The following is a 27592-nucleotide window of genomic DNA, read 5'->3' as shown; positions in this document are numbered from 1 at the left end:
AATCCTGTACTCACAGGGAGGCTCAAAGTAATAATCATACATTCCTCACTTTTAAATGCACAGAAAAGCAAGCTTTGTGTCTACAAATTAAAATGGTGATGGGGGATGGAGAGATAGCACAGCGGTAGGGCATTTACCTTGCATACGACCTACCCGGGTTCTAATCCCAGCATCCCATATGGTCCCTTGAGCACCGCCAGGGATAATTCCTGAGTGAAGAGCCAGGAGTAACCCCTGTGCATCGCCGGGTGTGACCCAAAAACAAAAAAACAAACAAAAACAAACAAAATGGTGGTAATTGCAAAAGCATCTCAGTAGAGTTGATGTTCAGTCTCCAGTGACAATGAAGAAAGGAGAGATAAGATAGAGGTCAGAAAAGATGGTGACATAACTAAACCATCCTTCTATTAGCAGAAAATCTAAATATAGTAGAAGAGCAACATCTTATTTATTCCAACTCAAATTGAATCAAATCCTTTTTTTGCCAGCATGTCAGTAGGGTGAACTGCCTTTCAAAGAACCGAAATTATAATTTTCTGAAGTGCTTGCAGACCAATATGAAAGTTGCTCTTTGTTTCAGAAATTTGAAAACAAACCCAATGTTATTCATGTAGTCATGGAATGACTTCTGTTTGGAGTAAGATCATCTCCTTCAGGTGCTGTAATCCCATTGTTCTTCGTTAAACAGCAGGTCAATTACTAGTCCACAGAACCCAGAAAGGTTTTATGTAATGTCTCCAGATAACCCTGCATTTCACAAGTTAGAGTCTCATTGTCTACATTTCTCTCCCAATGATCTAAAGACAGAATAATGGATTGGGATTATAATTATAATTCAGTAACAATGGGAAAGTTTATATACACCAATCATTTCTAACATCCCCATTCCCCATTTCTTTTTTACTAAATTTTGTTAAATAGCTAGAGTTGATAATTTTGTAGGCAACCAAAACTGCCTAGTAATGCACTGCCTCTGTTACATCCCTTAGGTCATTTCCTTTAGGGGGAATGAACACTTCTGTCTTCTATCCATGTCCAAAGCTGACCTTCCATTCATTTCTACCTTGTCTAAGATTTTTGTCTTAAGTTTCCTCAAGAATGCTTTCGAAATCCATGAGTTTAGTGTTTATATCACTTGTTGGGAACTGAATACACGCTTATCTGTTTTACAGCTACCATCTTTTGCCATATTCTGCATCTCCAGCATGAATGGGTTTCTGTGTTTTGACATTGATTCAGTAGTTAATAAATTCAGCAACTCACAATTCAGCGGAAATAAATGACTGAACTATGGGAGATAAAAAAGCAAAGTTCCATAACAGGGGTTATGTGAGTTCAAATGGAAGAAGAATTTACTCTCCCTGTAAAGGTTCTTAGAAAGAGGTGAAGAAAGTAGAGATGCTTCAGGAGCAAATGGGAACTCACCAGGCAGGTAAACACATAAGAATATTTATTGCTTCTTATATCCTTAGGTTCCCTCAACAACAGCAACAACAAGAGAAAATTCTCTTGTTCTAAAAACCCACTGAAAGTAAGGGATCAGAAAAAAAATCAAATCAAATAGTGCTTTTTCTAAATCAACACATTTTTATTGAACTGTTCCTACGTGAACTGAAATCTGATGGCTCCTCTACCTCCAAGATCCAATGTTTGCTTAAATGCAATCATGTTAAGTAAGATATATGTGCTTATAGGGGACGAAGAGATAGTATAACAGGTAGGATGCTTGTCATGCACACAGCCAAGCCAGGTTTGATCTTAGGCTTTTCATATAGTTCCCTGAGCCTTGCCAGGAGTGATCCCTGAGCAGAGCCAGGGGCAAACTCTGAGCACCACCAGGTTTGAACCAAAAACAAAACAAAAAAAGAAACAAAAAAAGGTATCTGTATTTAGATGCATATAAAGAGAATAAACAGCAATCAAGGGCAATCTAATAATAAAACAAAAGGCTCAAGTAGCTCAACATCAGTCTTATTATAACTATGAGAATCTTTTTTTTTAAATGATCTCTTTATATCATGTGTGTGGACTGGGGAAAGTTAATGAAGATAGTAGTAGAACAGAGAGGTGCTAAGTGAGAAGCAGAAAAATATAGAGTAAATTCAGAGGTTAATAGAAAAAAATTGGACTGAACAGAAAATTTGGGGGGAGTAAATAATATTAATAAAAGAACCTGAGAACAATAGGCATCACTTTTGGAGATTCAATAAGGACACAAAAAGATTTTAATGGGGGCAAAAAAAAGATAAGTGCTTAGAGAGGTTAAGTAGTTTGTCCAAGTATAGTCTAAGGTTATCTAGAAACAAAAGACAAATGTGACTCCTGACCTCCAGAGCTTATAGTCCAGCATCCTTTGACCAAAGTAGAGGGTGAGCTGAATTCATGCCTAAGAATTCAATACATGCTCATCACTCTACAATTATACCTTCATTTCTAGACAGCAATCAAGTAGGTCAACTATTAGAAAGCCTCACTCTTCCTTTGCATCACACCTTTGTGACTTTCCTAATCTAATTGTTGTGGCAGTGATTCTTGACCCAGTATATCCAAATCACCTAGTAGGCTTTCTGAAGTGCACAAATCCTGGAACCTGCCCCAAAGACTTTAATTGAGGCCCATACATTGCATTTTATAGTATCCCACAGGAGATTCTCATACAGTCAGCCAAAATTAAGAACTTGAATAGTCCAAAATACACTTCAAAGATTACTATTTAAGACCTAACTAAAATCCAGATATGCAGATCTTATTTTGTTCTCTTAAAAACAATCCAGGCAAGTAATATTATCAGGATGATCATGATAATAACATTTTAATCACATTTAAAATTTTTACTGAATCACAGTGAGATACATAGTTACAAATTTGTTCATGATTGGTTTCAGTCACATAATAAATAATATTCTATGATCGAACACCCATCCCTTCACCAGTGTACATTCCCCACCACAAATGTCACCTATTTCCCTCCCATTCCTGGCTCCCACCTAAATTAGGCACACTGAAAGTAGATAAAGGACAAATGTGATAGCCTCTCAGTATCTATATTGCAAATCATAATGCCCAAAACAGAGAGGGAGAGTATGTGAAATTGTCTGCATAGAGACAGGGAGAAGGTTGGAAGCAGGGGAGGGGGGCCCCAAGTGTAATATTGGCGACATTGATGGTGGACAATGTGCACTGGTGGAAGAATGGGTGTTCAATCATTGTATGACTGAAACTCAGACGTGAAAGTTTTGTAACTGTATCTCATGGTGATTCAATAAAAAATAAAGTTTTGTTGAAATATTGTATGCAATCAAAATGAAAGTAAAGTGAAATTTATTAGTTACACAGGCGGGGGGGCTTAGGGTGGGGGGGCTAGTGGCGTGGGGGGGTTGGGGTGTGAGGGGGCGGGGTGGAGCTATACTGGGATTCTTGGTGGTGGAAAATGAGCACTGGTGAAGGGATGGGTATTCGAGCATTGTATAACTGAGATTTAAACCTGAAAACTTTGTAACTTTCCACATGGTGACTCAATAAAAAATTAAAAAAAGATAAAGCAGGCACCCCCCTTTCCCCTCCTCTCTCTCTCTCTCTCTCTCTCTCTCTCTCGTTTCCTTTCCTTCCTTTTGCACCTTATGGTTTTGTGGTTTGCAACACAAATATTGAAAGGTTATCAGGTATATCGCTTTCCCTACTTTCAACATTAAGTATGAAATAATCACCTTTTTTGTGAATACCTGCTCGTCTCCACAACCACCATGTTAAATAATTTTTGGCACATTATCATTCTATTTAAGTCTCACAAAATCCAAATAAGAAGGCTTATATTTCTAAAGTCATAAAACAAGGTTCTGGAAGAGCTGGAATCTGCACCAAAGAATGCTTTAACACAGATTTAATGTTCCTGTTAACCACCTCACTCCATTGCTTCCGCAAACTAATGTTATTCATTTATTTTCTGAACATCTGATCAAGCACCATCTGTATGCTGCATACTATGTCCTCAGTCACATACAATACATATCAATACTCATTCATGCCAAAGTAAATGTATTTACTCAAGTTCCAATTAATAAAATTTGTCACAGAAACCATCCCAAATAGACTAAAAATAAAATTAGCAGCAAGTCCTATTACCCATCAAGTTAATAAGAAAAGATCTCATGATAAAAAATAAGATTTTTGTGGGTAAGATAAAAAGTGTGATCTTGAATTATGAAGCCACGTATATGAAGCTTCAAAGAAATAGAGTTCCAACCTGACTCCCTCTATGGGAATATAAGTCTATCTTATATTCTTAAAACCTCTTTCATTACAAGGCCTTGAAGTTTTAGTATCATATAGCATTAGTATTAATCCCCCCAAAAAGGTTAAGTAAAATAGTTGCATAAGTGACATTCTTTTTTAAAATTTATTTATTTTTTAATTAGTGAGTCAGAGTGAGGGTATAGTTACAGATTCACACATTTTTGTGCTTGTTTTTCCCTCATGCAATGTTTAAGAGCCCATCCCTCCACCAGTGTCCATTTTCCATCACCCATGAACCCAATATCTCTCCCACCCACCCCCAGTCCCATCCCCCCACCCCACCCCACCCCACCTCTGTAGCGGGGAATTCCAATTTGATATCTCTCTTTCCTTTTGGGTGTTGTGGTTCCAAATAAGGGTATTGAGTGGTCATCCTGTTCAGTCTCTAGTCTACTTTCAGCACGCATCTCCCTTCCCGCGCAGGATCTCCAATCACATATTACTTGGCGTTCCCCTCTCTATCTGGGATGACTTTCCCCCAGCATGTGAGGCCAGCTTCCAAGCTATGGAGCCAACCTCCTGGTATTATATACTAGTATTCTTGGGTATTAGTCTCCTACTCTGTTGTTCTATAGTCCACAGATGAGTGCAATCTTTCTATGTCTATCCCTCTCTTTCTGGCTCATTTCATTTAGCATGATACTTTCCATGTTGATCCACTTATATGCAAAGTTCATGACTTCATCCTTTCTAACTGCTGCATAGTATTCCATTGTATAGATGTACCAAAGTTTCTTTAACCAGTCATCTGTTCTCAGGCACTCGGGTTTTTTCCAGATTCTGGCTACTGTAAACAGTGCTGCAATGAACATATAAGTGCAGATATCATTTCGACTATACTTTTTTGTTTCTCCAGGATATATTCCCAGAAGTGGTATTGCTGGATCAAATGGAAGCTCAATTTAGAATTTTTTGAGAATCATCCATATTGTTTTCCAAAGGGGCTGGACCAGTCGGCATTCCCACCAGCAGTGGAGAAGGGTCCCCTTCTCTCCACATCCTCTCCAACAGCAATTGCTTTTGTTCTTTTGGATGTGTGCCATTCTCTGTGGTGTGAGGTGGTATCTCATGGTTGTTTTGATTTGCATCTCCCTGATGATTAGTGATGCAGAGCATTTTTTCATGTGCCTTTAACACCAATCCCATCACCATTACACCTTCCCACCACCATTATTTTGAATTTTACCACCACCACCCAAGCCTGCCCCAAAGGCAGATGCTAAATAATTTATTTTGTATTGCTTGTTATGAATAATTGACTAAAAATTATCCAAAAAGGTTTCCTTAGAGGATAGTGTGTGAAAATTGTTGTATCTGATCTTGGAGCCATTAAACTCCTGTATAAGAGATCACTTGCCCGCACGCCTGGCTGTCTTCCCCGGGGCCCTCAGAGGGGATGGGCTCCAGCTTCCCTCCCTGGCCCAAGCAGAGCTCCCGGCGACCGAAGGCCACTGGACCCTAGCCACAGCCACAGCCATAGCCACAGGCTCCTCTCCACACATTCGGACAGGCCTCATACATGAAGGTACCGGCAGAGGAACCCAGGTGTGTGTAATCCCATCTACAGCCAACATCAGAGACCTAAAAGCAAGCTTCCAGAAGCTTATCTTATAACCTACTTTTCCCTCTGGGAGAAACTCACAAGCTACTGAGAGCTTCCTGCCCACATGAGACAGCCTCGAAAGCTTCCCATGGTGTATCTATATGCCAAAGCCAGTAACCAGCTGAATCTCATTCCCCTGACTCTGAAAGAGCCTCCAATTGTGCATCACTGGGAAGGCCGAGAAGAGAGAAGCTTCTAAAATCTCAGTGATAGGACGAATGTAGAGGTTACTGAGACCGCTCCAGCCACTCGACGATTAACAGGATTTTGTGATCGTGATCATAAGAGATCACTAACATGTTGTTAGAGTTTGAGCCTTATATGCTAATATATATGTATATACGTATGCATATATACATATATATTATCAAGATCTGTTTTCTTTTACCTTACAACCCATCAAATGTGATGTGCTACTCTTGGTTTATCAGTGGCATAAAGTATGAGATATCGCATAGCTGTGAAAGCAGCTGTGCTCTCCTGGAATTCTAAAATTTTAAATAGGGTGCTAGAGCTGAAGTTAAATTTTTTTTAACTAAATGGTGATTTGGGGGTCTGGAGGCATCTCTGCAGTGTGTTTCTCTCTTCCAAGATCCGAGTCTCTGGATCATGGTCCTTATTTTGCTTAAATGGCACTCAGATGCAGTTTGTGGATGTGACTGCTAGGAACCCAGAAGCACAGTGAGGTGGGAAGAGGGGCCCATTCCTGACTTCATGTGAGTTGGGAGATTTCAGTTACAAGTCCCACATATGTGGGTTTTTTAGCAGATTCATTCTCGTGTGTGGAGATGAGCCTGTGAAGGTTGGCCATGAGCGTGGTGGCAATAAATGACATTCTTAAGCATAAGCACTTTATTTCAGACCCCCAAAACATCAGTTGGTATTGATAGTTTCAATATGGGCCTCTAGATTATCCAAATAATCTGAAAGAATTAATGTTTCAAAAGAGTTATTATATATTACCTTTTTTCCACTAAAATATTTATTTACAGAAATGATTCTCCAGCTTTTCTGGAACCTTTAAAAGGGAACCTATTTGGGTAAAATTCAAAAGAATTCAAAGGAGAAAGTCCTGTGTTCTTTCTTTCTTCCACGTTTTAGGTCTGTCATTATTAATCTTTTCTTCTTTTTTTTTTTTTGCTTTTTGGGTCACACCCGGCAATGCACAGAGGTTACTCCTGGCTCTGCACTCAGGAATCACCCCTGGCATGCTCAGGGGACCATATGGGATGCTGGGAATCGAACCCAGGTCTGCTGCGTGCAAGGCAAACGCCCTATCCGCTGTGCTATTGCTCTAACCCCTGTCATTATTAATCTTTTAAAGACCTTGAGCATCTAGATTAAAGGCCACTTATTTCAAATTAAGTGGCCCTTAATTTTCTAAGGGCAACTAAGAATCTAAAGCAATGAAGCAATTCAGAAAAGCACACTTATGTCCATGTACTTTGCTTTAATAAAGAAATGTCATAGAAGGAACTATTATACTTATCCTTCAATAGTTAATTTTTTAAATTGAGTGATAACTAGTTTAGGCACTTGATAAAATTGATAGGTGAGATTGAGAGTTAATCTATATTCTAATAATCTTACTAGGAGATTTTGAAATATATGCAAAAATTATAAATTAGCAGCCAATATAAACCATGTATGACTAACTGTATAAATATAGCTAATACCTAGAAGGCAGGACTGAAAAGGAAATTAGGACAAGTTACTTACCCAGGTAGGTGATAGGAGGTGACCTAAGAAGAATAGAAGTTTGAAAAATCTGACAACAGATAGTGGGAAACAGAGAAAGGGGGGTTGAGTTCATAGGCAACTCTCTAGTCCTTAAGATAACATGGATCAAGATTTAATGCAGCAGAGGAGAAAATCCAAACACATACTGAGGCAATGGTGTAAGTAAGTGCTCAACCTTGTCTTAGAGACCGAGGCCCACTAAGTAACACTGGCATATGAGAAGGGCTTGATCAGATGGATACAGAAATTGGAACAGATACAAGTTCAGAACTAAACCTTTGTTGACTCAGAGGTTTGCACCTGGGAATTACAAAATACTGCTTCTTTTTTTTTTAAATCTAGTTCTCAGTACTTTAAAAGGAGACAGCTGATGTCAGAGACCATGGCAAAGGGCAAAAGCAAGGGAAAGGGTTAAATCCAGCTGTGTATGTTACATACCCACAGAGATTAGAAGCCAAAATCTCAAGACAAAAAGTAACCATGTTTCACATGATATCTCCTATCCTCTCAAAATTCTAGAATGTGTTTCTACTTTTATCAAGAATAATGGAAATCTAGAATTAAAATATCACCTGAATACTTAGTACTTTTTATCTGCAGAATGTCAGGCATCTTGTTGTTTAGAAATTATATAAAGAAAATAATAAATGCCACGAAATTTATTGTGTTCCTTTTAGATATTGACAGTAATGATGATAGATTTTTCTGGTTAAAGCAAACTTTTCACAATAAGTAATTCTATATATAGTAGTAGTAGTCTCATCTTCCATAGAGAAATGCTAAACTATATACTGTTTATGCTGAGCATGGGATAGGGAATAAAAATCACTGAGCTGAATATGATTAATAAATATTCCAATAGTAATCAAATAACATGGTTGATGGTTTGTATAGGCCATTAAAAACTCATCAAATATTTGTTTCCTTCACATTTATACATATCCCTTTCATATATGTGTTCACAGCAGTTTAATGAGGAAATGTTTTATTTATCCTCTAGAAGAGAATTATGAAACAGAGACAAGTCAAGCCAGCTAACTGTAAAAGGAACATAATAAAATGCATTCCTTGTTTGAGTGCTGAAGACACTCTATTTGCTTCTCCTGATTCACTCTCCAAATTTCCCCACTCTTGAGGGGACCTAAGGCTGAGAAATGAGCTTTCAAACTAAAGGATCCCTTCCTCTTTATCTTCCCTGTTATTCAAACAATGGTGGGGAGGGGGAGAGAGAGAGCGAGAGAGAGAGAGAGAGAGAGAGAGAGAGAGAGAGAGAGAGAGAAACAGACAGACAGACAGACAGACAGACAGAGGATATGGAAATAGTTGTGTCCCATTTCCCACTTGGAAAGGTCATTTTAGGATTCTCCAAGTACTGGCAAGCACCTCTGCATTCTATGATTACTCTTTTCCCTAGTTTTTTTTTTTTTTAAGGAATTGTTCCCTGTGTTCTCAAAGTTTATTCTTTGGGCCTAAGTCTTCTTATCTTTTTGGTTTTCTATACGTTGGCCAGCTCTCCTCTGTCTGCTAGGAGCATGATTCTGTTTCCTGGTGCATATCCAGCAACAGGACCGCCATTGCTATTTTAGGTATCAAAAAGCTTCAGTTCTAAGGGCAATGGCAGGGATTTATCATTACCACTTAGCCAAGAATCCTGAGGGTCGGGTTGAATCTCACTTTGCCCTAAAGCAGCTCAACAAGTTCAGAGATTTTGGTGTCTGGGGGTTCTGTGGAAAAAAACGTGGCTTCACTTCCATCACTAGCAACTCCCCAAAGCAGCAACCAAGTGAAAGATCTAAAGGATGGAGTAGAAAACTCAGTTTTCCCCCAATTTGGGATCTTAATGCACTTGGAACATTTCTCTAGGTTTCATATTTTTTAAAAAATTAAAAATTGAATGTGTACTCCTCACTTGTTAGTTGCTCAAAAGACCTAAAATATTAAATCCTGTCACATCCTCAGAATTCCCTAACAATCTGAATTGCTCTGCTGGATATTATAAGCTCCTAATGGTATTTCTTGAATTCACTTTTTTATGTTGTTTTCCATGAAGTAATCAGAGACTGTAGGGCTCAACTTTTATTTGAAGAGAGAAATAGGTAGAAATAATCCATCTTAAAAGGTAAATGGTTGTCCGTTATACGTAAATGCAATTGATTTAACATTTTTTAAAAATCCACTGATCTTATAAGTGCTACAGCTGTGGTGTGAAAAGGTGTTTCTAAAAATATTCATCCAAAAAGTTAGAAACCAATATGGCTTAACTTACAATGATGGAGAATTGTCCTTCCCTACAATGCTGCATTCTTTCAACCACATCTGTATTTCGAAGACTTTGACAGAGGTCTGCTCTCGACTTGGAGAAGCCTCAATATGAATCATGAAGGGTAAGACTATATGACCCAGAAAACCAAAATTCAAACAATACTGAACACTCTTTTCTGGAAAGGACAAGAACAACATCACTAGCAGCAATTTAGTGATTCAAGTTATAACAAGAGAAATATCAATAGAATTTTAAAAGAAGCATTGACAACAAAGATTGATGCATAGTTAAAATTCCACAGTTTCTACCCTCAGGTACCAGGCACCAATAACCAAAAACACTGCCTCTCCTTCCATCCCTGGATAGGTTTATGTCTCTTGAATGTATCATTCAAGAAACAGACTCCTTTTCAAGAGGAAAGGCTACTGCTGCTGGAGGCAAGTTTTCCTAGAGGTTACAGGAATATAATTCCGTGAGTATCCAGTTCTTGAGGAAACCAGGTGGAGCTCAAGTGAGGGCAGCCTCTTTCTTTTAGGAAACTCTTCCCTAAAAAAAAGTGAGATACCAATGTAATCTTACACACATACACACACACACAAACAGACCTCTGAGTGTCCACCTGTCCCTCATCAATTCCTCCAAGTAATAGGATAATGCTCATTGTGTTCTACTACAAGGAGAAAAGTTAGATCTAGAGACGCTTTATCAGACTTTTATTGAAAATCACTTATATACAAAACTAACAGATGGGAATCACTACAAATATGCATGAGCTCTCATGTTAAGAGTTTCACCTAAATTAATATAGCTGAAGAGAAACTGTGTGTGGAAATGCTCAAATGAGTAATTAACTGTGATTTTCTCCCACTGTTCTAAGAACTAAAGCAAACAAACATGTGAATGCAGAGATTTTCCGTGAGGTTGCGGAGGATGGATAGGTGCATGGACTCTAAGCCCTAGCAAACTCTTTTACGTTTCCAGAAAGTCTCTTTATATCAACTTTGTGCAAGGAGAGAGAGAGAGAGAGAGAGAGAGAGAGAGAGAGAGAGAGAGAGAGAGAGAGAGAGAGAGAGAGATTATTTCCAGACAGTGCAGTTCAAAGTATACTCTGTGGATCTGTGGATTTGTACTGGTCATGTGCTGGTCAAGAGGAATAAGAGTAACTAAGAAACCTATAAAGCAAGCTGATACTCCTCTGACATTTCAATGTATGTTTATTGTTTTCAATTTGTTCAATCTTAATTATTTCATAGGAGTTGTGATCTATGATGAGTTTGAAATTTCAAAACACACAGTTTAAGAAGCATTTCCAGAGACACATCTTCATTGTAGGTTATTTGTTGGAGTCTCATAGGAAACTCTAAAAAGTACTGATGCCTGGCTCTCAACCCCAGAGAATTCGCTTTGATTAGATTATAATGAATCCTAAGCATTGGAATTTCTCCCAGAATTCCCAGTTGTTACTAATCTACAACAAAGTATTTGAGAGCTACTTTCTTCATACTGTTAAGAGACTAGAGGATTTAACAGTTAGTAAACTGGAGAAACACACAAAAGGAATTTTTTATACTACTTTGAAATTTTTAAAATGTTATTAAGGTACATCAGGCCCCAAGAGACAGTACAGGAGGTAAGGGGCCCTCTTCTGAGTGATTTTATAAACCCAGTATCCCAGAACTGCCAGGAATGACCTCTAATAACAGGAATAACGATTGAGCATATATCTCACCCCAAATTAATAGTTTTAATAAAAACATTTTATTAAAAACAATAATAAATGAACTGGAAGACTATATCATATATGTTATATATAATTTTTAATGTAAACTTTCATGGCAACATAGCACTGTCGTCCAGTTGTTCATTGATTTGCTCTAGCGGGCAACAGTAATGTCTCTATTGTGAGACTGGTTACTGTTTTTGGCATATTGAATATGCCACGGGTAGCTTGCAAGGCTCTGCCGTGCAGGCAGGATACTCTCAGTAGCTTTCTGCGCTCTCTGAGAGTGATGGAGGAATCGAACCGGGTCGGTCGCATACAAGGCAAACACCCTACCCGCTGTGCTATCACTCCCGTCCATGGCAGTGTAACACATACAAAAACCTTTTACTGCATAGCTCGATGATATTTTCATAACCACATTCTGAAAACTGTTTTTCAGATCAAGAAACAGATAGCACATGATCATACTTGCCCCCTGTTATGACATCCAAAATAGCTTTCCACCGAGAGGAAATAAAGATTATGTGTTCTGCCAGTATGAATATGACTTTGATTTTGGTTTACAGTAGATATACTTTAAATTTGAAAATTTTCAAAGCCTAAGAATAGAAATTAAAATGATTCTTCCTAGTAGAGATGGCATAACATTTGTTGACTCAGGAAATTCCACTAACATAATAATAAGTGAATTTTTAAAGTGATAACTCCTACAAAAATCAGAAGAGAAGAAAATAACAAAATTTTTAAGCTGGTAAGAACTTTCCAAGACTATGGAAACCAAACCTGAGCTAAGAGTAGATTAAATGCATGAGTCCAGTTTATAACACAAAATTCCCAACATTTCCAGTTACCACTGGAAGAGGAATGACACTGAGGCTAAAATCAGTAGCCTTGGTTAAGTCTGTTTTTAATAAGCTTGACCACTTTTACATAATGCTTGGCCATACTGCCTTCACTCTGGTAAAGTCTGGAGCTTTATTTTCAGGATATTTTCTGGACCCTAAAAAAGAAGGGATCTCAGGCATGGTTGAAGATTGGAATGCTGTATTCAAATTATGGAAGAATCCTGTGAATATATACATACTATTCACAAATATCCAGTTCCTTTCCTACTTGATTCTGATGAAGCAAGTGTCTGTCTGGAAATAGTAACACCTTCTATGATTCAGAGAAATTAATCTTAATAATATGGCACTGAATGTACCCAAGGAAACAGCTCAGCTGTCTTACTGTATGGTCATAACAAAAAAAACCCCTTGGAAAACAGTTTTTCCGTGAACCTTTTCTTAATTTACAAACAACTTGGATAGAATCTGATGGTTTTTTTGTTGTTGTAGTTCTAGACTACTTTTTTAAGAGTCCATCTTGTAAGTATGGTGAACAGCTTTCTAAGATATATATAATATCCCCTCTAGAACAGAAGCAGGATTGTTGACTTAATTTTCCTCTTAACCAAAGGTAGGGTGTGCTTGCTTGTGCTCTCTTGTAAATCACTGGTACTTCCTAAGAGCTCTTGATTGTGTCAGAAATATGCTGTGTATCTGAGAATCCACCTTTTTTGCTCCATACTGTTTCAGTAGAAGTTGGGAAACAAGCAGCACCAACACAAGCATGAACCTTGTGCTGCTTGCTGACCTATGAGTAATAAAATTCACTGTAACTGACCCAGGAGTCTCCTATCTTCTGCTAGTATACATGAAATAGTAGTATGCTAACATTAGCCTAAAGAAGGGAAACTCAGACCTTCCAAATTTCTTGACCATCACAACCATTCTCATAGCTTCTAAACAGCTTTGGAGCCTTCACTCTAGAATTTTTTTTTTAAATCACAAAATAAGAACATTGGCTGATAATAATAAAATTTTAAGAAAGAAGCTTGGAGGAAACACAATTCTGAAGAAGAAAACATAAAACATTTATTGTTAATATTTTTAGGGAATAGGAGAAGCTAGTATATCTATAAAACTGGAATGAGATGATATATTTTTAAAAGAAATATTCAGAAAACAAGAGGGCTATGAAACTTTAAATAAAACTAGAAGTGAAAAACAGTAGAAATTGCAAAATGAAATCAAGAAAATCTCCTACAATATATAACACACAGACAAGGAGATGGAAACAGGAAAATCAGATTAAAAAATGAGTATGTCAAAGCATGTCATTAAACAAGCTAGCCTGCCTCTCAATTTCTTGCTGTAGCACTGTAGCACTGTCATCCTGTTGTTCGTCGATTTGCTTGAGCGGGCACCAGTAACATCTCCATTGTGAGACTTATTGTTACTGTTTTTGGCATATTGTATACGCCACGGGTAGCTTGCCAGGTACTGTCGTGCGGGCAGGATACTCTCGGTATCTTGCCAGGCTCTCTGAGAGGAGCGGAGGAATCGAACCTGGGTCGGCCTCATGCAAGACAAACACACTACTCTCTGTGCTATGGCTCCAGCCCCTATTTTTCAACTTCTTGCTACAAAAATAATAAATAAATAAATTTTCTTATTGTTTAAACTAATAGGTTTTGTTACCAGCAGCCAAATGCGAACGTTGAAGATACCAACAGCTGTGCTATTTCTTTCAGTGAACAACTGGCTATCATATAATGCCAGTTACAAATTCAGTTTCCAGTTTTCTGATATATGTATATAAATATGATCTAAATGACAATGTCTCCTTTTGAACTCTTTAGAAAATATGAAAGGTAATAATATGTCAAAAAACACCTGGGATGACAAGACGATTGTATTGCATTGGAAGTTATAGAAGCTTTGCATATCTCTCTATCTCACTGCCTTATACAAAAATGTGTTTTAGTGCCCAAAATACTATAAATGTCCCACAAGAAACTTTTTGTGCTACCTTGAAAGAGGACTTCAATTAGAGCCAGTATAAACATAATATGGAATTCTTTGTAACTACCTAGAATCTGCTACCTTTCTAGAAACTGTGACTTAAAATCTTTCAATGAGATTTAAGATACTTGTACCACCTTTGAGAGAAAAGTGATTTTAGAAGTCAGTTCACAGTGTCTGTGTTGCAAGCTATAATGCCCCAAAATAGAGAGAGAGTATGGGGAATACTGTTTGCCTTAGAGGCAGGGGGAGGGTGGGAAAGGGGGGATTTACCCGGGATATTGGTGGTGGGGAATGTGCGCTGGTGGAAGGTTGGGTGTTTGATCATTATGAGATTGTAACCCAAACATGAAAGCTTGTAACTATCTCACGGTGATTTAATAAAATTTTAAAAATTAAAAAAAGAAGTCAGTACATTCTTCAATATTCTTGCTTTATAGACATGACCATGAAACAATTTTATTCAAATCTTTAAAGTAACTATATAATGCAACTGAAAACCACAAGTGCTCTTGGAACCACAGCACCTCAAGAAAACAAAGATTCACAGTGACAATTTGTCATAAAATGTCTGTGAGACCAATAATCTGAGAGTACAGAGATGCAATACAGAAAGTAACTATAGATTAATTGTGCAGGGACAACCTTAAACTTGAAACATGGATTCATCCTTCTCTCATTGCTAACAAAGACAGTCAGGAAGATACAGATCTTATGTCAAAGATGATTTCATTGACCAAAGTACAAATAAATTGATGAAGAGTTAATTCAACTTGTGAAGTATTTGAGAAGGAAGGCTGATATTTCTTGATATAAAACTGCCCTCTTCCTGAAAAAAAAGAAATTATTGGATCACTCATTTGCTACCTATATCCTTGTTTTTAGAAAGTATTAAGATTTCCATCAAGCTAAAGTCAAGTGGCTCTTATGGTTGAGCTACATATTCCCTTGACAAAACCCACTCCAACATTTTAGTATCTTACTGAATCCAAACTGCAAGCACTTTCGCACTAAAGTTCATTTTTGCCCAAATTTTTTAAGTTCACTCAACAAATTTTAATTACTTGAATGTTTTAATTTCACATAAATTGTAAATTTGCATTTAAAATAAATTTTTTTCAGTTTCATAAAATAGGAGAACACATACCATTCATTGGTGTTATCATTTTAATAACATTCCTGTAAACTAATTTATTTCCAGGGAAAACTGCATAAAAAATGCTGGTGTATATGTGCATTTGAAGGAATACGGGCAATTTATTGCTTTATTAGTTTTATAAAAGAGTTCATTGTCTCCCAAAATGTTAAAATAAATAAGTAAAATGCTATAAACCATTGTTGTGCATTATGAAATGGCTCTTTAAGATAGTATGTAATTATTGTGTCAAGTCATGGGTCATTTCTGAAATAAATTTATTCCAATGTCACCTTGAAAACTAGCAGTTAAATTTTCAAATATAATATTATCTGAGCCCTAAAGATTCTTCCAGGAAGCCCCTATAAAATTAAAATTATCTTTTCAAGTTTAATGCATGAAAAGCCTGCTTTTAAAACACAACAACAAAATACCCTGTTCCAGAATTGGATTCTGGAAAAGAAAGAGAATCTTAATGGAAAACTAAAACTGCTATGATTCAAATAACAACTGAAGTTTTTGGTTAACAGTAATGCAGCATTATTTTCATGGTTTTTGCCAAATATACACTAGTTATATAAAAGAATAGAAATAGAGAAAATTGGATGAGAAATACATAATAACCCTCTCTATTTTCTTTGAAACTTTTCTCTAAGTCAAAATGTTCCAAATAAAAACTTAATTTTTTAACATCTGATTAATTTTTAATAATATTGGATTTCTTAAGGAATATTTATGGAATTAAAAGGCACCATTCTGAACACTAGGTACATAGCGCTAAGTATAGATATTTAAGGGAATAAGGGGCAGAAAAGATATTGAGCAGTCACAAAAATCTATGTTAGTTGTAATTTCAGTTTATAGTAAGTACTATGAAGGAAAAAGGTTCCGAGATGATAGAAGTACAAAACTGGAAATAATTCCAGGGTCAGGGTACTTCCCATGGGAAAAGAGATGGCTAAGTGCCAGACAAGTAATGGAGACAGAAAGGAAGAGACTCCTGGTCAATCCAGAGAAAGGAAAGAGTCTGAAGTATTTGACCAAAGCTTGGCGAGGGCATAGAACAATGATACCAGTGGAAGCATCAGACCATAGAGGGTCTTGCAGGTTATCTTTAGAGCTTTGCAGGCAACCTTCAGGATTTAATCGTTGTTCCCCCAAACAATGGGACACTGCTGAAGTCCTTAGTCAAAAGAAGGTCACTAGCCAATAAATGTTTTTAAAATATTACAAGCTCATTACTGGCAAGTTGCCTCAAAATAAACAAAGTAAGGCACTGTTACTCCGGACACTTGTAATTTTTTAATTAAGGAGCAAAGCTGGAGCGATAGTACAGGGGTTAAAGCACATGCTTTGCACTTGGCTGGCCCCAGTTCGTCCTCACCAGCTCTTGGTCCTTGGAGCACAGTCAGGGAGGCCTGGGTATTCTCAGCACTGGAGCACTAGCAGCACTGTATCCTTGGGCCCTTGCATTGAACTGCCAGCCTGACTGGCTGAGTATCCCTTGGAGAGCTCCTCCCATCCTATCCCTGCCCCCTTCGAGGGTCCCTCTCCCCTCAGAGTAAAGAACTCTCAACTTCTAAGTGTGTTTGTTCTAAAATGTTGCTAGAAAGTTATGATCTTATTTTTATGTCTATATTTCTTCTTTAGAACTTACCCAACATAACTGCAGCAGAAAAGATGATGCTTCAATCAGTCCCTAACTCAAGCAACCTCGAATTTTCCTCTAGAATGCTCCCTGGTGAAATATGGGTCTGAATAAAAACACATGAGTGATACCAAAGTCACTTGACTTAGAGCTTATGAAGGTGACAGTTGCAAAAACTTGCAGAATCTTACACCCTTGGGAATTTTAACTTTCACAGGTTTAAAGAACTCCCAGTACGCCTGCTTTTTAGGACCATCAAATCATTGTTAATAACTCATTAGTGCTGCCTTGGCCTTGGCCCAGGACTCAATAAAAAGCCCCAGACAGAATAATGGTGCAATTTTAAAATCCCGTTTAAAATATACAATGTTATATGTCATCCTGTCATTCTTTATTACTGTACTTGAATCTACAGGAACTTGTGTGTTGTCCTATCTGACCTAGGGAAATATATATGTCTTTCAATCTTGATATAACTGGTAGCACTTCAACAAATCCTAATAAGCAGCTTTCAGTGTGGATTGAGCACTTGTAAACAGAATGAACTTGCTAGGGATTTATAATCTAAGCAGACACTTGTTTGTTTGTTTTTTTTTCAGTTTATAGAAATGGAGTATTTATAACTTTACTGAATATTATCTAAGGATAATTAGGATCAGAAGAAAGAAAATACTGGATCTTGATTAAAGCCTATGATCTGAAAAGAATCTCTGGGAAGCAAATTGCTATTACTTTTAGCACCAGATTAAGTTCCTAGTCTAGAAAACCACCTTTTCTCCCAGAATGAGGGACAGCCTAGTTAGAGAGCCTTTCACAGCCATCACTTTATAATTTTAGCCCTGTCCCAAGCCAGCACAGTCAGTCAATAAAGTCAAGAGAATGTACTGGATACAAAATGGGTTAAAGTATCCCCTTTTCCGAGGGATCTGGATTTAGAAGATTCTTGCTCAATCTGTCTGCTCTCTTGAATAGAGAACATGTAAACACTGGAACTGCTGGCAGAGACTATTTTCAACCATTTGGACAAGGAAATAGAGAAAGTCAGCTTGCAGCAAGAGATAAGAATGAGGAACATACATGGCTGGGAAGCCGGTGGCACATGCTGGGGGAAAGGGCAGCCCAAATAGAGAAAGGAACACCAAGCAAAGGTGGTCTAGAGGACCCGCTCGGGATGGGAGATGCGAGCTGAAAGTAGACTATAGACTGAACACCATGGCCACACAATGCCTCTGTTGCAAACCACAAAAGAAGAGAGAGCAAAGGGAATGCCCTGCCACAAAGGCAGGGTGAGGGGGCGTGGATGGGGTGGGGGTTGTGGGAGGGATACTGGGATCATTGGTGGTGGAGAATGGGCACTGGTGGAGGGATGGGTACTAGATCATTGTACAACTGAAACACAGTTGTAGACTTACAAACTTTGTAAGTCTACAACTGTACCTCATGGTGTTTCACTAATAAATTTTTTTTTAAAGATTCAAAGTAAAAAAAATGAGGAACATGGATCAGAAAAATAATGTAAAAAAATCCATGAAAGGTAAAGAAATAAGATGAACTGGCATCCCCACAGCATTGCGTGACCTTAGGCTAACTTCTCCCATTTATCCCACTTTTTTTAATTAATGGGAAAGCCCTAGTATCCTCTGCATCACTTCCACTTTTTCTACAACCAGTCAAGTGGAATCCTCTAACTAAACACTAAACTAGTCCTCACCACCACTTCCTTTTATTTAATTTCAAAAAGTGAAGAACCAGCTTATCTAAACTCTTTAAACCAAGAGGTCTGAAAGGAGATCCAATTTCAATTTCTCAAGGTAAGTAAACACAGCAATAAATAAATAAATAACGCTTATACTAAATGCAAAGTAATTTAAGTAGATAGAAATAAAGATACTTATCTATATAGTCTATTTATAGGTATGTACAAATAAGAATTATGACAGCACTATAGTTTACATATGCCAATAAATTAAGAAGTGAAAACTATAATACTTCAGGAATATTATAAATAAATTAACCAAAATAACAGTAGTTGTGTCAAGGAGTGGTAGGAGACAAGATTATTTTTCTCCAATGATACTTTGTACCTGAAAGTGGTTGAACAGTTTATAACTCTGGGGACTATAAGAACTATGTAAATGTGTTTATAACATAATGAAACATTTTTAAAGCAGAAAATAAAAAATAATGAGGTTGTTTTAAAATAATCTGTTATGTTTGCAGCTTTATCAGAGGTCAGAAAAGGAACTGCCCCTTTAAGATTCCACATAAAAATCAAGTCATGCAATTCCCAATAAATTGGTCTTTACTTCCTAATTATTTGTCTTCCAATTCTTTTGTTGTCGGGGGAAGAATGGACTTTGGCTACACCCCCAGCAGTGTTCAGGGCTCAGAGATCACTCCTGGAGGGACTGGTGGACAGTATGTGGTGCAGCATTATCAAACCCAGGTCAACTTCAAGCAAGGCAAGGGCATCACCCACTGTAATAGAGGTTCAGCCCTGTCCGCCAATTTTTACCTAACCCTCCCCATCCCATCCTAGGCTTCTTACCATCTCCCCTGACCCCTCTCTCCACCCCTCAATACACACTCGCACGCGCGCGCGCGCGCGCACACACACACACACACACACACACACACACCCCTCTTCTCTAATTGGATGTCTGAGTAGCCACATCTCCAGACGTACAGATCATTTCTATGACTCAAGCTCCTCTCTTTTGAGTCAGTTCACTGGGAATAACCTCATGACCACCAGGAACTATCCTTAGAAGCACGCAGGACTCTTACTATGTAGGACTACCCCATTCAGTGTACCAGTAAGTCAGAAATGAATAATGAATTAGAATCAACATCCCATAATAAAAGAAAAGTTATGAATATGAATTATTTTTAGCATTGCTCTAACATAATATTTAGTAACCAAAGTACAACATCAAATATGAAAAATAAGTGATAACTTATTTGCAAGGGAAAGCTAAGCGAGGATTTTATAATCATAAAACTGATGTTATTACCTTCCTCCACATCATAACAGCTTTCACACACTGAACTGGCCTTGTGTCATACATCAGCATAGTCCTTATAGGTTTTATAGTTAAAACTGGTGCAAAGACTTCTCAATTGTACCTATAATTGCTTACAAAACATTATGTACAAGGAGATATAAAATCTACTGTCACAGTATATACAGACATGCACTGGGAGAAATATTTATTGCATTTATTGTATTTGTAAGGCACAATTCTATAATTTACCCCAGTTAGAGTATTGAAATGTAACAGTAACATTGTATCACGAAGACCAACAATAACTACTTCCAAAGGGCAGGACCACTTGCTTACATAATTCTAGTTAACACTATAGAAAAATATTTGCCACCTCAACACCCCCTTAAGGTTTAGGAAACCTTAAGAAGGAAGCCAGAAGAAACCAAGCACAGAAGTTATAACCACAGAGGCAAGTCATCCTAAAATACCATTTGTTGTATTTTCATTCTCTCAATGGGCACCTCTGTTTGATTCATTCAGAAATGGAGAATGTTTTCTTTTCCTTGAATAACAAACAACATGCATTACTTCTTGCTTTATGTACAAATGATCTACTTTCATTTTTTAAAAGAACCGTATAATCATTTATTAGATACAATAAATTTCATTGAATATCTAAGAATATATGAGACACTGTTTAATATGAAAAGATATAATGAAACTGAATACCTGCCCTCTCCAAGATCTGCGAGTGAGACAGTCTTGTGTAAAGCAAATAGCCCAAAATAGTGTGCTAAATGGTGGCGCAGAGGTGAGTACACAGTATAACAGTAGCAGAGAGAAGGATTAACCCAGCCTGAGGCAATCAGGAAGTTTTGCAGGGAGAATGCATTTTACATTTAGTGACTAAGAAGTCAAAAGAAAAGGGAGTCAAGGTATTGAGATACCACAAAGGATATGAAATTTAAAAAGAGGAAATCAACTAAAAATCCCATAATTTATGTAGTTTAAGGTCCCTGTACATATTGAAGACTATGCAAACATTAAAACCACTATTAAACGTATCTTGACTAAAAACTAGAGAGATAGTAAAGGCATTTAGGCATATATCTAGCATGTCACTAACCCTGGTTGTATCTCCATCACCACAATGTCCTCCAAGCATTGATGGTGCAGCTCTCAAAATGTGACACATCTGGCCAAAGCACTGCCAGATTAGGCTCAAGTAATCCCCAGCATTGTAGGACTAAGAAATCACTACATCCTTAAGCCTACTACCTGATAGGCCCCCAGGGAAGCCCAAATATATATACATATATATGTATACATACATACATAGATATATAGATATATATACATATATACACACATAGATAGATAGATAGATAGATAGATAGATAGATAGATAGATAGATAGATAGATGTATACACACACTGATTAAAGGAATGTTGGGTGTAAGATAAATATGATGCATTTGTATGTGTTTGTAGATATAGGAATATGAAATGATCAGTGTTAGCAGAAATGTTGCTACCAATCACCTCTAGAGAAAACTATTGCGGATTATTTTTTTAATCTTTCTCTGTTTCTCTGTCTTCCAGATTTTTCTGCATTACTATTACCTTGACAGTGACAAAATAAAAATTTATGACAGACATTTTATTAGGAATGTGAGATGAACAAATTTGCATTGGGGTGAATTAAATCTTGGTAATTTGTGCATGCTGAAAGAGAAGGATTCAAATTTGAAGGCTGGGTGATAGATGTAATAGATAGAACTAAGGTAATAGCAGGAAAGATGGAAAGGTCATAATGGGAACAGAATAGTAGCACTTGTTAATGAAAATTGAAAAGGGAGGGAGAATTTGAGGATGAAACTAAATTTCTGAGTAATTTATTAGATAAGGCTATTGGAGGCTTTAAAAGTAAATTAATAAGGAAAAGCTAGAATTTAAAAGAAAAAGTGATGAATTTAATATTACGTGTGCCATGCTTGGGGGACATCCTGTTAGGAATTCTAGCAGGACATTTGAAATATACATCTGGATTCAGTAAAAATGGACTTGGAGAGGCACGCGCAGAGATGATGCTAAAGACATGGACTGAACGGAAAAGACTGAGAGGAGACAGCTGAAGCTGGAACCACAGGAAATGCTGTCATAGCAGCTGCTAGAGAAATTAGCCACAAGAGCCAGAAATTAGTATTTTTGGATAAAGAATGGAGTCAGAGCAAGGGGAAGGATTTTTACTCTAAATGTAAATAATTTACAATTACAAACGGGAAATAACCAGTACCTGGTCAGTAATGGGAAACAGGGAGGGAGGAATTCAAAAGATGCAAAAGGCATAGAATATAGAGACCACTGGCCACTACCTGAAACCAAAGATGAAATAAAGTGAGGAAAAGTAAAGTTACTAGGGTTTACTGAGTGAGATCCTTGCGTCTAACTCTGTGAAGCTGGTCAAAGCCCAGCACTTGTGTGCCTTTTATGAGACAACAACTATCTAATGTCTTTTACAAACAAGAAAATTGATGTACACAGAAAGAAAACAATGTTCCATGTGCCAGGGCCAGTTGCTTCAGGTTTAAAAGTAGAATCAGTTTCTAAGCCACCATGTTTTAATACAATACACATTTATATGTCTTTTTTACATAAATACAGAAAGAAGACTTAAGCCAACAATATCAGCAGTGGAATACAGTAAATTATGAATGAATTGATCACTTGACTTCACTTATGGAAATGAATCGTGTCTTGGACCATAGCACCATTTCTCTGATCACCACCTTCTGTCTTCCAGCTAACTTCTACTAACCTTTGATCCCACTGAAATATCCAGTGTATTGATTTTATTGTCTTTTCACTCTTTCTTGTCATCTTGACTTCTTTTCTACTTAACAGCTTTATACTTTATTGTAAGCCATAATAATAATTGCATATATGCAACATTTACAATGCCCTTGCCTTGTTATTTTATTATCTTATTCACACGCTCTAAAATGCTTCTACTTTGTCAATGAAAGCAGCCTGCTAACTGATCTCACTTTAAATCTGTAGCCAGAAATTACTCCCTCTAGGCAACCAGAAAAGTTATCTGTACTTTTCCAATCCATTCAGTCTCCTTATTTAACACTTCACCCCTCTCTCCTCCAACTTTTACCTCCTCCTATATCCTCACTCTCAACCACCTTGTTTTCTAACTGAAAAAACATAAGAGCAACCAGAAAAAGAAACTCCCACCACTTCAGTTATCCAAGGAGACAGTTATTCATATATTCCAGGAGGGTGGGGTACTTTCTTTGGGGCTTTTTGACGGGTGGAGGGTCACCCCTAGAGGTGCTCAGGGCTTACTCCTGGCTCTTTGTTCAGGGATCACTCCTGGTGGGAGCCAGGGAATATATGGAATGTTGGGGATCAAACCCAGGTCACTGCATGCAAAGCAAATGCCCTACACTGTACTATCTCTTCAGCCATAAATATTTCAGTTATTCCAGAACCTGCACCCACACACTCTGCCCTATATCCGTGTTCCTATCTAAAGCAATGTCCCTTTCCTTGTGTGCCAGATTCCATGCCCTACCTCCCCACATTTTCTTTCTCTATTGAATTATTCTCATATGCATGCCAATATGTTGCTGTCTCTCATCTTAAGGGAAAAAAATTAAACCTATGACCCCCATGTCCTTTGTTCTCTTTTGCACAAAAATCCTTTGAGTCAAGACACTTATGACTCTTCATCTAATTTTCTTTTATATACATTCCAAATTTTATCATATTTTATCTATTCTTACCACATTTGTCAATATCAACAATTGACTCCAATTGCTAAATTCAGTGGTCAGTTTTAGCAACATTAATAGCAACTAATCTCTTCCTCTTGTAAGTCTTCACAGTTTTGAGGGTCTCACATGCTCCTGAATTTCCACCAGTCCTCCTAGGAGCCTCATGGAAAACTTCATTGGCCTTTCAGTGATTTAACCTCTTCTCCATCGTGCCAGGCTGTTTTCACCGGGGACCCTTCGGAAAGGGGCGGGTTGAGTTTCCCTCCCCACCCCAAGCAGAGCCCAGGCAGCTGAAAACCTCCAGAACCCAACCACAGCCATGCTCAAGGCCACTCTCCAAATGCTCGGATGAGCCTCATGCATGAAGGAACCGGCAGAGGAACCCAGGTATATGGGACCCATGGCTGAGATCTCCAAGCCTGCTCAGCTTAAGACTGGACTTAAGACTGGACCTCCTCCACCCAGATCCCCATTTTTCCAGTAGCTTGGCAGTCACACCCACAAACTCCCCCTGGCTCCATATAATCTCATCAATGGCCAAGATCCAGAGACTATAAAACAAAGCTCCCAGAAGAGAGCGATGCAGAATCTCACGTGGCAGAGACTGACAAGCTACCTGTGGCATATTCAATATGCCAAAAACAGTAACAATAATGGGCCTCATTCCCCGGACCCTGAACATGACAACGTTACTGGCGCTCACTCGAGCAAATCAATGAGCAATGAGACGACAGTGATACAGTGAACCTCTTCTCAATCTCTTGATGCAAAGTGTTCAGAGCCAATCTTTGCTTCTCTTCCCTTCCCTGCATATGTTTATTCCTTAGAGAGCTCATCAGTCTTAGACTTTAAATACCATTATAATGCTGGGATAACTCTAATTCATATCCTCATTAACATATAGCCTTTGATCTCTAATCTTATTCTATATATCCAATTACATTAAGCCTTTCCAAAATGTCATCCTCATTTCCTGACAAACTACGTTTTCTTGGTCTTAAAGTCTTCCATACTTCAGCTGTTGGCAAGTCAAACCATGTCAATCTAGAAAGGATAGTATAACTTTTTTCCCTCTCTAATTTCTTTCTCCAGATACAATATCTAATTCAGCAGGCAGTCCTATTGGATCTAATTTCAAATATGTCTAGGGTCTGACCATCTTTTATTATCTCCATTGCAACCACTCTTTTTTAAAATTATTGAATCATTGTGAGAAACAGTTACAAAACTTTCATGTTTGAGTTTCAGTCATACAAATGATCAAACACCCATTCCTCCACCAGTGTACATTTTCCACCACCATGTTCCCAGTATTCTTCCCACCACCTCCACCCATTCCATCCCCTGCCTCTATGGAAGACAATTTACTTGTTATTCTCTCTACTTTGGGGCCTTATATAACCACTCATTTTTTAAGCAACAATCACTTCTCACCTAACTAATTGCAACAATATTCTAAGTAGTCTCTTTGCATCCATTCCTTTAGAAACAGAGATCAAGTCACCTTCCTTTCCTACCAAATTCCTGTAGTAGCTTCTCATTTCATTCAGAGAAAAAGCTAATGGACTCACACTAGATGAAAGGATCCTATTTTATCTAAGCCTCTGTGTACATAGTGTGGATGAGACCCTCTTCAACCACTCTTCCAGTAACTCTTCCAGTTAATCAACCTCTCCATATTAGCCAGCCAGGGCTCCTTGCTCTTTTTCTGGCAAGTTTGGTACCCTCCACCTCAGAGCCTAGCACTAGTTCTTTCTTCAACTTGGAATGAATACCTTTCTCCCAAAGTCTATACTAATTCCTTTATAGTCTCAGGTTTTAGTTATTTTGTTCTTTAGTTCTTTACCTGACATCCTATTTAAATTATCACAATTGCTACCTCCTTCTGAGTTTGTCCTTTTTCCCTGTTATAATTTTGTACAGTGCCTATTACCCTGAAATGCTCTACATAAATTCTCTATTTTTTGTTTCCTCCCACTAGATCGTAAGTTGTCAAAAGGGAAAACATTTTTTTGCTGTGTTCACTGATACATTATTGGTACACAGAAGAAGACACTCTAACACTTGCTGAATGAGTTTATATATATTTCCTTGCCAGATTCTAGGTACCTGAAAGATGGACCAAGTCATAATCAGCTTTGTGTCCTTTGTGTACACTATGCAATTAAATGTACATGTACATATATAATACACATATATTATATTTATGTCCTTACATATAAATGTTCATGATCAATAACCATTCATTAAATTGACTGAGATACGTAAAACAAATGAACCAGTGGACTATATAAGTATCTTAATTTCTCTAAATCCTATGATATTTTTATGACTTGGCTACTAGAATTTGTTCTGGAAAATGTGCTTATCTTCCTGATTTCTTGGCAAGAATAGCAGAATACATTAACATGTGTATAATCATGAATGCACCATCTCAGAGGTGATTCTCCTTCTCAAAAAGGTAAATGCATAGATATCAAGAGATCATGCCAACCTTGAGGTCCCTTAGTCAGAAAATGTTAAAATCCCCTTGCCTTCACATACTGAGTAGTCCTCAGTTTAGCTCTTTCCAAACATATCCCTCTGACTTCTTCAAACTGTTGCTCATTCATGGTAACAGTTAAATTAATTGACCATGTTTTTCTGGTTTGCCTCAATGTGTCTGTTTACTAGCTGAAGACTGCCTTAAGGTCAGGTTCATTTGCTTCTGCTCACCTTTCTGTCCCTCTTCCATATCTTCTCCTATTCTCTCATTGTGCAAAATGGTGATCTCTGTCTATGTCAAGAAGCATGAACATCTTAAAAGTTATTTTACTACAACTTGGTGAATTTCTTTGCTTTCACTGTTTGAGTTCTGTGGCCTAAAATTAGGTAAGTACCATCCCAAATAAATATGGTAAATGCATTGTTGTCTCTCTTGGCTTCAATTATATTGTTATCTTGGCCAATGCTGCTCTTTCTTTATGTCTTGCTAGTGCTTTGCAAATGAAGCATATGCAGTGATTTGAGCAAGTATGGGGAGATAATACGAACATTTAAAATGTCAATTTCCAGTATTCTTTCTGGATCTTTGTTATTAACCAAAAATCCAATGATAATAATTATAACAAACTATCCTGAGTCTTGTTATTCCAGATAGTTTTTTCCATTCTCTGAGCAATCAAATCCCACAGTTCTTTATTAATATACTCAAAAGTGAAACTCAAGTTATCTCCCTAAACCATATTGTTGCTTTCACTTAAATTTCTAGGATTAAAAAGAAACCTTTTGTCAATAAGTGGGTGGGGGGACAAGTTTTCAAATTAGTACTAAGACTTCTACTGCATTCCACAGTATGTTATTTTCTTCACAGAAAATACTGACACTATACAATTACTTTTGTATTGAAAATAATGCAACTTCTAATGCTAAAACAATAACAACGCTCCCTCTAAAAAAAATGACAGAAACCACCTAGACAGAAACCACCCAAGTCACATAGGCCTTTTCTGAAACACTAAACAGGCAAATTTCTGTGTGAGGAAACCCAATGAAAGAGTGCTCTTGAATAAGTAGTCAATACAGAGGGG

At 37.6% G+C, this 27592-nt stretch overlaps 1 protein-coding gene across 1 annotated transcript in view; it reads right to left on the bottom strand.

Annotated features, from left to right (window-relative positions):
- SLC35F4 (solute carrier family 35 member F4) overlaps positions 1 to 27592 on the bottom strand; it is a 252363-nt gene that overhangs the window by 223236 nt on the left and 1535 nt on the right. The gene's annotated exons all lie outside the window — the stretch shown is intronic.

This window comes from Sorex araneus, chromosome 3 (assembly GCF_027595985.1).
Source record: "Sorex araneus isolate mSorAra2 chromosome 3, mSorAra2.pri, whole genome shotgun sequence".
NCBI lineage: Eukaryota > Metazoa > Chordata > Mammalia > Eulipotyphla > Soricidae > Sorex > Sorex araneus.
This window is presented reverse-complemented; position numbering and strand designations above follow the sequence as displayed.